Genomic DNA, 12598 nt, shown 5'->3' on the forward strand with positions numbered 1-12598 from the left:
CACACGGGGACTGAATGTCACTCCAGCTGGCTGCCTCTCCAAATAGGCCCTCTCTCAGCACTCCGAAAAGGCCTCCATACGTGCACGAAGTGCTTCGAAGCTCACCTGCTTGAGTTGCTCCCAGCCTCCTGCTTTGGCCCTTTCCCTCTAACGCCTCTGTTGAAATCCTAGTCCTAATCCTCTCGATGACAGCCCCTCCCATTTACTGAGGACTCACCCTGTACCCGGAGCCACAGGCGGACGCTTCAGAATTATGTAGTCTAAGCATCCCAGCAATCTTATAAATTTTTCGACCTTCCCATTTTCAGATGAACAAACCGAGGTCCCAGAGAAGTTAGTAAACTTGCCTGAGGTCTCCCTGACACTCCCCATATGAAGAGTCAGTCCTAGAGCAGAGTCGTGGCTCTGTTTTCAATGCCATGTCCTCCGGCAAGTCCTCTGTGGCCTCCTGGGCTCAGTCAGGAGCTCTCCCTGCTCCCATAATGCTCTGTGCTGCCTCTACCATAGCACTCTCTCTCTCTGGATTGTAACAGTTGTTCACCGCTTGCTCGTCTCATTAAATCAGGGGACCCTCAAGGACAGGGGCCACACCTTACTCACTGTTTAGAGCAGTCTCTGGCAGGAGCTGTTTGGACCCTGGCTGGCTCTCCTGTGCTGTGTCAGCATCCTGAGGGAAAGAAAGGTGGGGAGAGGAATTTCTTATCAATGCTGGAAGACACGTGGGTTTTTGTTTTCTAGTCCTGAGCTGGATACAGATGATGAGGAAGGAGACACAGGTCATCTACTCGAAGCCCCTTCCCCCACTGTGGAAAATGAAGCCTATCTTACCATCAGCTCTACATCGGAAGGCCAGCTACTCTGTGAAGAATGTTTGGAGGCAGATTCGGGGACCATTCCCTTGCCGCAGTTCTGTTCTTGGCGTGCTCTCTCGGAGTCTTTGCCTGCGGAAGAGGCGTGTGACAGTGAGAGTGAGTGGGAAGACCTAGAGGAGGCTGCGGACCCGGATGAGGGCACCCTCAGGTTGGTATCACTCTGGGTAGACTGAGGCTGGTCTGAGTTCTTCTAGTGGGGCTCAGTGTTTCAGTCCACTTTGGCTGGGTGACCGCCCATGGGCATCTCCTCGTTCCCCTTACGTCTCCTCAGGGGGTCACACCTCCTCATGGCACTTACCATGGACTGTGTTCCATGACAACCACCCTATAAAATAAGGTTATTGTCATTCCCATTTTACAGATGACGCATTTGGGACTTTCCCAAGGTCACACAGTGGGTAAGTGACAGAGTCAGAATTCATCCCTGGCTCTCCCACTCCTCAGACCATGTGTTCAGTGCTCTCCCTGCTGCCGCCAGCGTGTGGCAGGGTGCACCGTCTCTCTTGGTGGGCTGCTTGTGAGGTGCTGACTCCTATTTTGTGTGCTCCTGCCTGGCCTCGGGCTCAATATATTTCAGAGAAGAGCCGTGGTCTCATGTAATGTGGCCCTTCTCAACACCACTGTGTCTCAACACAGTGAGCTTTTTCTTGATCAAGAAAGTCAATCTGTTAACAGAAGATGCTACCAGAAGTCGGGACTGGGTCAGAGAGCTGGGGTCAGATGGCACCGATGAAGACAAGGGAAGAGTAAGTGTAACAAAAACTGTCAGATGGGGAGCAGAGTGGATTAAACTCTTGACAGGTTGGTCAACCACCCAATATTCTGTTAAAGTGCTTACAGCATATGTTGTTCCAGTGTTTTTGAAATGCTAAATGTTCAAGGAACTTTCACATAAACACATTTTTAAGGCACACTGAAACTTACTGAGGCCTTGGCTCATGAAGATTTGGGTGTGACTGAAACAGTCTTGTTCACCTTCATCCCACTGTGTCCTAGCTACGTTTTCACTGCAAATGATTGACCTGGATTCTTAGAGGACAGTGGCAGGCAAGCTGAGAAGGTGGGTGGATAATTGAAACTCAAATATGACAAAAGAACTGGTTCTGATCTGAAATAGGAAGCAACAGGTTAATAGAGGGGAGGACATGGAGGCTTTGAAGACCATGCCCACCATTCATGGGGAAGTTGGACACTGACAGCTTTGGGGATGATGCATGATGGATTCACAGAAGTGTGGTACAGGCAGAGAGTGGCTTCTATGTGGAGGGCAATCTTTCTGGAGTGGGCTCCTCAGGGCTGGGGAGCTAAAAGAAGATGGGGTAAGCAATGCTTTGGGGACACACTGGGAAGCAACTTAGGACCCCCAAGTTTCATGAGATGTCCCAGGAGATCTGCAGTTCCCCCAGGGATGGGAGCAGAGAGCAGTGTAGTGACAAGAGGGCTTTTTGGTTGGAGAGGCCCAGCCTCCAAGCCTGCCTCTGCCACTTACTGGGTGACCTGTAGCAGATGACTTTTAAACCACCGAAGACTCAGCTGACTACCAAATGGGGATAGCAGAAGCCACCTCGTACTGTTACTGTGAGAGATGACAGTGCATATCAGGGGTATAGCACACTGCCTGGTGCATAGTAAGGACTTAAAAAGTGTTAGTTCATTTTAGTCATAAATCATAAAGGAGGACAGTACTTCAGTGAGGTGAAGCAACCCTATGAATGTATTCAACCCTGTTGAGTTTTTTTCCACGTAGGCAAAGGAACTAGGTAACTTTGTCAGACTTGTGCTCTAATGTGAGGGGTGGGTTGGGGAGAAGTACTGGGTCATGGCAAGAGTGTCTGAATGCGGGTGGACTGACCAGCCCTCAGCTATGGACAATGGCTTGGGATGTAATTAGGTCTAGGCCTGCCGCAGTCGCTTCTACTGTGCTGATCGAAGGCAGGCCTGCAGGTTACCGCTCAGCGTGTGAGTTCACAGCCTGGGCTCCGTGGAGCAGCCCACAGATGGGCTTCTCTACAGTTAGAATATTGACTTCCATGCTTCTTTTGGAAAAAGCACCCCCCCTTTTTAAAAGCAACTCTCAACATACTTTAAATTCTCTAAGTGGTCCATAATCCCCAAAAGATTAAGGCTATCTGTTGTATATATTCTCTCTTTTATCCTGGAAGTGGGGAGAAATTTTAAAAGTTATAAAGAGGACTTTACTTATGGATGGAGTTGTGCCTCTTTTTAAACTGTATAACAAATTATTTTCTTTGGTCCTTTTAGACAATGAAATAATAATGGTACATAGGTAGTTTCCATAAATAATTTCATTTAGTCCTCATATCAACTTTGAATGGCATTCTTATTCCTCTCTTATAAATGGGACTGGGAAGGTTTATTTAATTTGTCCAAGATCGTAAAGGTAGCAGGGGCAGATTCACAGTGCATCTGTCTGATTCAACTTTTGGTGCATTTTTGCATTTCCCCTAGAATGTGTTTTCCACGTGGACTTGTGTGACACATATGTCTTTCCATCACGTGTCATGAGTCTTACTATTTCTCTCACAAAATATTTCTCTCTTAGGAGGCTAGAACAATCCCTGTTGTCTGGTGGGATTCAGAAGGCAACTGAACTGTTCTCTTTAGTGAAGGCTGCTGGCCAAATGGCAAGGCAAGCCAGTGAAAGCTGCCTATTGTTTTAGGTGAGCAGAGAAAGACTGAGAGTCGCCTGAGGCAGAACCCTGAGGATTCTGCTTGGACACCCTTTTGACGGTGATCACATGGAAAAGCCCTCAGATGTCCTTGGTCCAGAGAATGTACATACGAGCTCAACAACGGGGGAAGAAGCCTGTGGGTCCCTGAGGAAGCCGCAGGGAATGGAGGGTCTGGCCTAGTTAAGAACTAACTTTAAAGCGATCATGTCTGTCACTTCTGAGACTCATTTTGAATAGCGATCATGACCTCTCTCCCATTCTGGGGTTTATGTTGAATAAAGCTCTGTGTGTGTGTGTGTGTGTGTGTGTGTGTGCGCGCGCGCGCATGGGCATGCGTGCACGCACATGTACTCACGGGGGGCTTCCCTCTTGTGAAAGGATTTGAGAACCAACCACTGACATCAAGATAAGCCAGCGCAGGATGAGGTCTCACTGCTGCGCTCGGACACAGTTTCTGGGACAGATGCGATGTTCCAGTTTGTACTTTTTAGTTCTCCATTGATTGAGGGCGTTTCCACAGATTTCAAGGTGCTGTCAGTTCCCTCAAGGGAATCTACTGAGAGACTTGGCTCAAGGCCATGGGAGTAATGTGTTTTCACATCTTTCTGTGTTCTTCCTATGCAACTCCATATGGTTATAAATTCTTTTAAAAGCATTTTCCTTTTGAACTCAGCAACCTGATCCTGAAGACGATATGAAGGAAAAATAAGATGGGGACATCTAATGAAAAAAGAAAGAGAGAAGTGGTAGATCCAGCATTGCCAGAATTTATGACACACAGCCTCCGCCATAACAAGAAACTAAAACCATGTGGGATTAGCAGATGCACAAAAGAAATAGAGCTGGTGGACCACAGTGGGAGCCAAGGAACACACTTGGCATGACATGATGATGGATACGTGGCAGTCGGCATTTCAACTTGGGGGAAGGAAGCCACCTTCACAGAGAGAACTGGGGTAGCTGGAAAAGAGGGTTTAGATTCAAAGCTCATTTCATCTATTAAAATTACAGATGGGTTGATTTAGGAAAAAAAACAGAATAGCTGTAGAAAGCGGACTCTAGTTTTATCAGCTCTACAGAGGAATAAAACACTTCCGGCTTACAGCACTAACAAGGCATAACAAAGAGGAACTACTAAGTTGACAATATTGAAAGAGTTAAAACTTCTGTACAGCAAAAATGCCAAAATTGATGTAAAAATAGGAGCAATGGATTGGGAAGCATTTACATATTGTGAATAAAGATGAATATCTATAATATTTAGAAAGCCCATGATGGTTTATAATACATTAATAAAGGATTTCAGTAGACAATGGACACAATAAAAATGCAATGGTGGAAAGATACATATTCTAATCAAAATAATGTCAATGGATTAATTTGTGTTCACTACATTTGCAAAATTAAAAAAAATACTATCCAATATTGGCAAAATTTGAATGAAATTGGTATGCTCAGAAATATTAAAGGCCCTAAAAATGCATATGCCTCGTACCTAGCAATGCTAGTCCTGAGAATTTATCCCAAAGGAATAATTCAGAATAAGAAAAAAATCTGTTTAAGATGTTCATTGCAGTGTTCTCGATAAAATCAACTTGAAAAAGATGAAAACGCGTTAGAATGTAGTAATATTGAAGACAGTTATGTCAGTGTGGTGAAAAAAATGAATAGCATAGAAATGGCAACAATAAAATATGGTAATATTAAAGACAGAATGGTAAAAGAAAAAGGACAATTATGGTATAGTAACATCATGGGATATTATGTAGCCAAGAAGACAATAAAACAAGTACAAAAGGTCACAATTTAGAAAAGTGTTTGATATATGGGGCACCTGGGTGGCTCAGTCTGTTCCGTGTTTGATTCTTGATTTTGGCTCAGGTCACGATCTCATGGATGGTGAGGTCGAGCCCCGCGTCGGGCTCTGTGCTCAGAGGGGAGTTCGCCTGAGATTCCCTCTCTCTCCCTTTGCCCCTCCCCCCACTCACACACTCTCTCAAATAAATAAATACATCTTTTTTTAAAAAGTGTTTGATTTAATAATTCCAAATTGCATTTGGAATGGCACACTGGTGACATCCACAGAAGGGCGTCTATGAGTACACACAGACAAGTATAGTGACGGAAGAGAAATCACCCAGCGTTTGGGTGATAGATTAAGAGAATATATTTTGTTAAAAATCCCTTTACTCTTCTATACTTATTAATTGTATCATGAATTTTAAGTTGAAAAGAAAGAGACCAAAACAGGAAAAAAAAAAAAAAAGACAACAGAAGAAATAAAGACAGAGGTTTAAAAAGCCCGCGCTCTAAAATTTAATTTATGAACACTTCTCTATGTGATTTTATTTCTGATTTCTTGTTCTCTTTGTGAGAGAAGTCTTCCAGGTCATTTGGCGTGTTTTGCTATTAATGAAAAAGAAATGTCCAGGCATCTGAACAGTCTTGTTTAAATGTGCTCAGGGCCGGAGCCAGCTCCCTTCGTGCACTGTTACACAGTTTCCTTGGCCTCAAGTTTAGGGGATTCATCAAGGATGCAACGAAGTGAATAAATAACAGTATTTACAATTTTGGAACTGCTCACACTCTGCTGAACCCTGGTTGCTTGTATCCTCTTTGGAAAAGAAATGGATGCCTGTAGGTCCCAAATGAATCTAGTCCTCCTGCTTATAGGAGAGGAACTCCTCCTCCCCCCACGCCCCAGGTCTGTTTACTCCTTTGGAGCCCTAGCTCTTGAAGAAAATGTTAATTTGCCTTAGGCGGGCTTGATTGTAGCTGCTACTTGCTTTGTTTCAGGGCAAAAGTCAGAAAGGACAGTGCAGTCCTAAGGGACTCTGCCCATTGCCTGCAAACTGCTTCCAAGTCTGGCTTCTGCATTATACATCCTCAAACCCGGCTGAACCTAGGACTCTACTATAGAGGGTGTTAAAAATACAGCTTCAAAATCATTAGCCACCAGGGAAATTCAAATCAAAACCACACTGAGATACCACCTTACGCCAGTTAGAATGGCAAACATTGACAAGGCAAGAAACAACAATTGCTGGAGAGGATGTGGAGAAAGGGGATCCCTCCTACATTGTTGGTGGGAATGCAAGTTGGTACAGCCACTCTGGAAAACAGTGTGGAGGTCCCTTAAAAAGTTAAAAATTGAGCTACCCTATGATCCAGCCATTGCACTACTGAGTATTTACCCCAAAGATACAGACGTAGTGAAGAGAAGGGCCATATGCACCCCAATGTTCATAGCAGCATTGTCCACAATAGCTAAATCGTGGAAGGAACCGAGATGCCCTTCAACAGATGACTGGATTAAGAAGTTGTGGTCCATCTATACAATGGAATATTACTCAGCTATCAGAAAGAACGAATTCTCAACATTTGCTGCAACATGGACGGCACTGGAGGAGATAATGCTAAGTGAAATAAGTCAAGCAGAGAAAGACAATTATATGATTTCTCTCATCTATGAAACATAAGAACTAGGAAGGTCGGTAGGGGAAGAAAGGGCTAAAGAAAGGGGGGTAATCAGAAGGGGGAATGAAGCAGGAGAGACTATGGACTCTGAGAAACAAACTGAGGGCCTCAGAGGGGAGGGGGTGGGGGAACGGGATAGGCTGGTGATGGGTAGTAAGGAGGGCACGTATTGCATGGTGCACTGGGTGTTATACGCAACTAATGAATCATCGAACTTTACATCAGAAACCAGGGATGTACTATATGGTGCCTAACGTAATATAATAAAAAAACATTAAAATAAAAAAAAAATACAGCTTCATTGGCTTCAGCCCTGGAGACTCTGAATCAGCAAGGCTGGGGTAAAGCCCAGAAATCTGTCCTTCTTTCAAGCTCAGCAGAGGATTGTATGTATGGCCAGATTTGGGAACCACTGATGCAAACTCGTCAGTAAATATCTATTAAGCTTCTGTTATGTGCCAGCACACCATTTGTATAAGGTTGCTCAAACACAGACACGTTCACCACTCCATTGTAGAGCTAAGGTGGGCTTCCCAACTCGGCGTAGTGAAAATGTGAATGCTCCTCCACAAAGTTTAATTTAGAGGTGTAATGGGATGCCTATCAAATGCCCACCAAGGTATTTTGTAGATACACACATGCTTATTCTAAACTTTATAAATTTTATTTTATATTTTAAATATAATTTATATAAATAAAAAATATGTTCTGAAAAGGCACAGGCCCTAGAATAAACTAAAATAATCTTGAAAAAGTAGAGTCAAGTGGAAGTGTCCAACATTAAGGCTTACTATATAGCTGCCGTAAGTGAGACAGTGTGGTAGGGCAGAGCGGTAGACATGCAGAGCAATGGAATAGAATAAAGAACCCAGAAATAAACCCACACAAGTATTTCCAACTGATTTTTGACAAGGGTGCAGAAGAAATTTAATGGGGGAAATAATGGCCTTTCAGTAAATGGTGCTGAAACAATTGGCCAGCCATAGATGAAAGAGAGAGAGAGAGAGAGAACTGACCCAAACTTCACACCTCATACAAAAATGAACTCAAAATGGATCACAGACTTAACTGTAAATATAAAACTATGGGCCTTTTAGGGGAAAAAAAAAAAAAGACAAAACGAAACACCTAACCCAGGAAAGCATTGGGATCCGGGGCCAGGCAAAGCATTCTTAGACTTTACATCAAAAGCATGACACCTCAAAGGAAAAATGGATAAATTGGTCTTTTGCTCTGTGAAAAATTCTAATACGAGGATAAAAAGACAACTGCAAAGTGGGAGGAAATATTTGCAAACCACATATCCAACAAAGACTAGTTTGCATATATATAAAGAACTCTCAAAACTCAACAGTAAAAAGCCAAAAATTCAATTAGGAAATAGGCAAAAGACATGAAGAGGTATTTCCCCGAGGATTATACCCAGATGACAAGTAAGCACATGAAAAGGTGTTCAACCTCATTAGCTATTAGGGAAATGCAAAAATCAAACCACAATAAAGATACCTCTATACACATATCGGAATGGTAAATAAGAAAGAGTGACAATACCAGATGCTGGTGAAGATGTGGATAAACTGGGTCACTTACACATTGCCAGCAGGACTGTAAAATGCTGTAGTCACTGTGGAAAACAGTGTGGCAGTTTCTTATTAAAAAAAGTAAATATGCAGTTACCATAAGACTCGGCAGCTGCATATTAAGCATTTATCTCAGAGAAATGGAAACATATTCACACAAAAATCTGTACATGAATGTTCATAGCAGCAGTTTCGAAACAATCCGGATGCCCTTCAACCACGTGAATGGCTGTACAAACCATGATCCACGAATATCCAAAATGTGAATTATGCGTGTTTGGGTGGAACTCTGGAAAATTACACCAAGAAGAAGCCAGTCACAAAAGGGTGTGCAGTGTGATTCCATTTATATAACATTCTTGAAGTGACAAAGTTCTAGAAATGGAGAACAGGTTCGTGGTTACCTTAGGTTAAGGAGGGAGGAGGGGAAGAGGGGGCAGGTACGTGAGTGTGAGCCTAAAAGGGCAGCAGGAGGGACCCTGATGGTCATGGAACTGTTCTATATCTTGACTGTGGTGTTGGATATGTGAACCTACCGATACGACAAAATCGTATAGAACTTAACACACACATACACACCCAACACAAGTAAAATGAAAGGAATCCAAATAAGAGAGATGGATGAACGTCAATATCCTGGCTGTGATAGTTTTGTAACATGTTACCCTTAGGGCAACCTGAGTAAAGGGTACAGGGGATCATCTGTATTGTATCTTATAACTTCATGTGAATCTATAATTACCTCAAAATGAAAAAAGTTTAATAAAAAATATGGTCTTCCCCACTCTGCTTTAACCATGGCATGGCTGCTCCGTGTACTGGCAGGGCACAGAAAGTTACAGATCTGTTGACCAAGAGTGAGGGCTCTTGGCCTCTGCTGCCCGGCTGTGTCCCCAGCGCACACGACTCTCACACAGCACATCTACGTTTTGCTATCTTCGTGGCACTTGCACTATTTTTTTTTTTTCATAAATTACCGTTCCATCCTTCAGCTACACAAATCTCTGCTGCAGAATAAGGGACTCAGCTTCGGTGTCAAGCAATCCTAGAGAAAAAGAAACAGGAAGACTTTTGGAACAGCTTTACATGTTTCTGCCCCATCTTCGGCTTGACAGACATTCACTGAGTGCTTACTATATAGCAGGCTCTGGGTGTGGCTGGGGGATAGAGGTGACTGTGGATGCTGATTACTCCCTGGGAGCTTGTGTCTTGTGAAGGAGATAAAATACAAACACATTACCATAATCAATGGGAATAATGCTAGAATGAGGGTCTAGAAAAACATGTTGTACAGAGAAAAGGGATTTTTCCCAGAAGGGAGTATCAGTCCTGCCTGAGGGAAGGGCCAGGGATGGGGTAGCAAGATGTTCCTCTAAGAGGAGAGGTCTAAGCCTTGAAGGGCATGGGGATGCAGCATACAAACAGTGACCAGGGGGGCTGAGAGGTAGGAGAGGAGCCAGGACATGGGGTGTGGACAGATTATGAACTACGGTTGGCTTTTCAGCAGCGTTTGTTATAATCAGAACTCTAATCAGAAAAATTAGTCTGGTTTGTAGGATGAAGGAAGAATTGGTGTGGGAGAGACAAGCAGTAATCAGATCACTTTGGAAACCACTGCTGATTCCAGAGCAGAAGGAATGGGGGGCCCATCAACTGAGATGGAGGATGATCAAGAAATATCATATTTAACAATCAGTTTGTTTTTGTGCATTCTGAATTTGAGCTATCTCTGGATATGAGGTACCCCAGAGGGATAGATTCACTAACATGAATTTCACAGCAAGAGGTACCATTACTGAGGGCTCAAGGCAATGCTACGGCATGGTTTTATCTGCAAGAGATTCTCTAGAACAGACGCCAAAGGTAACCGCGCTACAAAGCTCTAACGTATGAAGGAGCAGCAGCAGAAGGGACACCCTCATGTAGTACACGCCCCCTTCTTCATTCAGTTAATGACTCAAGAGTCGCTTCGTCTGGCAAGCCAGCAGCACTGGTGATCACCCACCCATAGCCTGTAAGGGTTTAAAGGATAAGGAGGCCAGGAATGGACAATCCCTCTGGAAACAGATGTTGGAATGCTATGACATTTCTGCTTCTATACCTGTGAGGGAGAGCAGTGCTTCCCCTGGCATAAGAGAATAATTTATAAGACTTGATATGGGTTTCCTGCAATTGGTGGTGGTGGTGGGGGGGACACCCAGTCTGTACCCCAGCAGACTCTGAGCCAGGGGTGGGTGATGGTCTGGTGAGGCCAAAGAAAAGAGTCAGGCACAGAGGTCAAGACTTGGGGTGACTGGTGCAACTTATGTACGGGGAGTCCAGAAGTGATTGGCTGGACAAAGGAACTGCTGCTGGGACCTACACAAAACAAGTTGCTGGCCCAGCAACTATCTGTAGCCTCTCCCTCCTTGCGTGGCCAGGATTTCAGGGAGATGAAGACCTGCTCTCTGGACATTCTTCTTTACAAGGGAGACACTCCAGGTTGGTTATCCCCAGAGCCCCAGACCTCGAGTGCTGAACAACACGTTCTTCCGTGTATTCTGCCTGATGGGACTACAGAAGAGGATGGGATCTCTACATTCTCAAGGTAGTGATTACCAGGGACATTCAGGGTGTGCTTGCCCAAGCTAGCTATCCAGAACATACCATACAAAGGGCTTGGTGTCTCATCCAAGCCTGAGGACTCTAAAGGTGACAGGTGATGGCAGAAATAACTAGCCTGGTGGGAGAGTAAAGAGAAAAAGGACTGCCTGGGAATAAATTGTCATACCCTTGGTAGGGTATGGATGCAGTAGCCTTTCTTACAGCCACACAGCCCTACAGGTGGGGAACAGCCTGGAGCCCTTGTAAAATAAGTCATGACCTGGGCCCAGCCAAAGAGTCAGAGCCTCAGCTCACGGAGGGTATATTAGTGAGAATCATAAAAAGACACCCCTCTGTGGCTGATAAATGATACAAAAGTGGCCTTTTCTCCCTTTGAGAAGTCCCTCATTGGGGCACTAAACCAAGTCTGCATTTTGGCCTCCACTTACCCATTTGTCTGACGCCTTTGCTCACAGCACAGACTACATAAACTCCTTGGTAGTCTGGAGCGGGCAGAGCAGAGGGAGGGCATTGTTCACAGCCGGCCAGAGACAACATCACCCAGGCAGTGGAGATGCCCTCGGAGACACCCTGCAGGGGGAATTCGTAGGGAAAAACCACAAGGTTCTCTCTCAGGACAGACAGCCGGCTAAAATCCCTGCAGAGCCTGGAGGGCCTGGTGCTGGATTCCCGTTGCAGAGGTATCAGACGCTGAGTCTGGAAAGGGGGAGGTGGGTGTGCAGCCTGGTGAGGAAGGAGAAATGGATGTGCCCATTTTCCCATGCCTGTTTGCAGTCCAAAACAGTCCTGGCCTCAAGGGTCGAGAGAGCCTAACGGGTAGGAAGGTAGAGGGAATCTTACACTGAAATGGGACTGCTCTGGGTGCTCAAAGTTATGGACCTGCCCAAGATTTTATATGTAAGGACCCAGGAAAAAATGCATCTGGACCTTGAGCTTGAATTCCTTTTGAAGAGAAACCAAGACGTTGCCTTCTGTGTGCACCCTATTCTGTCTAGTTAATAAGATGCAATAAGATGATGACATCTGTATTCTTGCTGGAAAGCCCAGGGCTTGGCACAGACCAAGGGGTCATACATGAGGTTTGACAGGTGCGCATCCAGCTCCTCTGTTAGAATTTGGCAGTGTTTGCAGTTCCCTTTCTGCCACATCATTATTTTACTGCGAAAAGTAGAGTTGGAAGCGGAATGCAGGGCATTCATGTACAAGAGTCTGCGGCAGGCTCGCCTGCTAACTTAGCAGCTCTCCTGTCAGAGCCTAAGGATTCTCTCTCCTTGCGGGGTGTATAGGCAGAGCGATGGGCTGGTTGAAGCTCTGCAAACAGATGAGCAGCCGACTAATAGATCAATCAATTAATATTTATTGGGCATCTGCC

This window comes from Ursus arctos, unplaced genomic scaffold, assembly GCF_023065955.2.
Source record: "Ursus arctos isolate Adak ecotype North America unplaced genomic scaffold, UrsArc2.0 scaffold_7, whole genome shotgun sequence".
NCBI classification, from domain to species: domain Eukaryota; kingdom Metazoa; phylum Chordata; class Mammalia; order Carnivora; family Ursidae; genus Ursus; species Ursus arctos.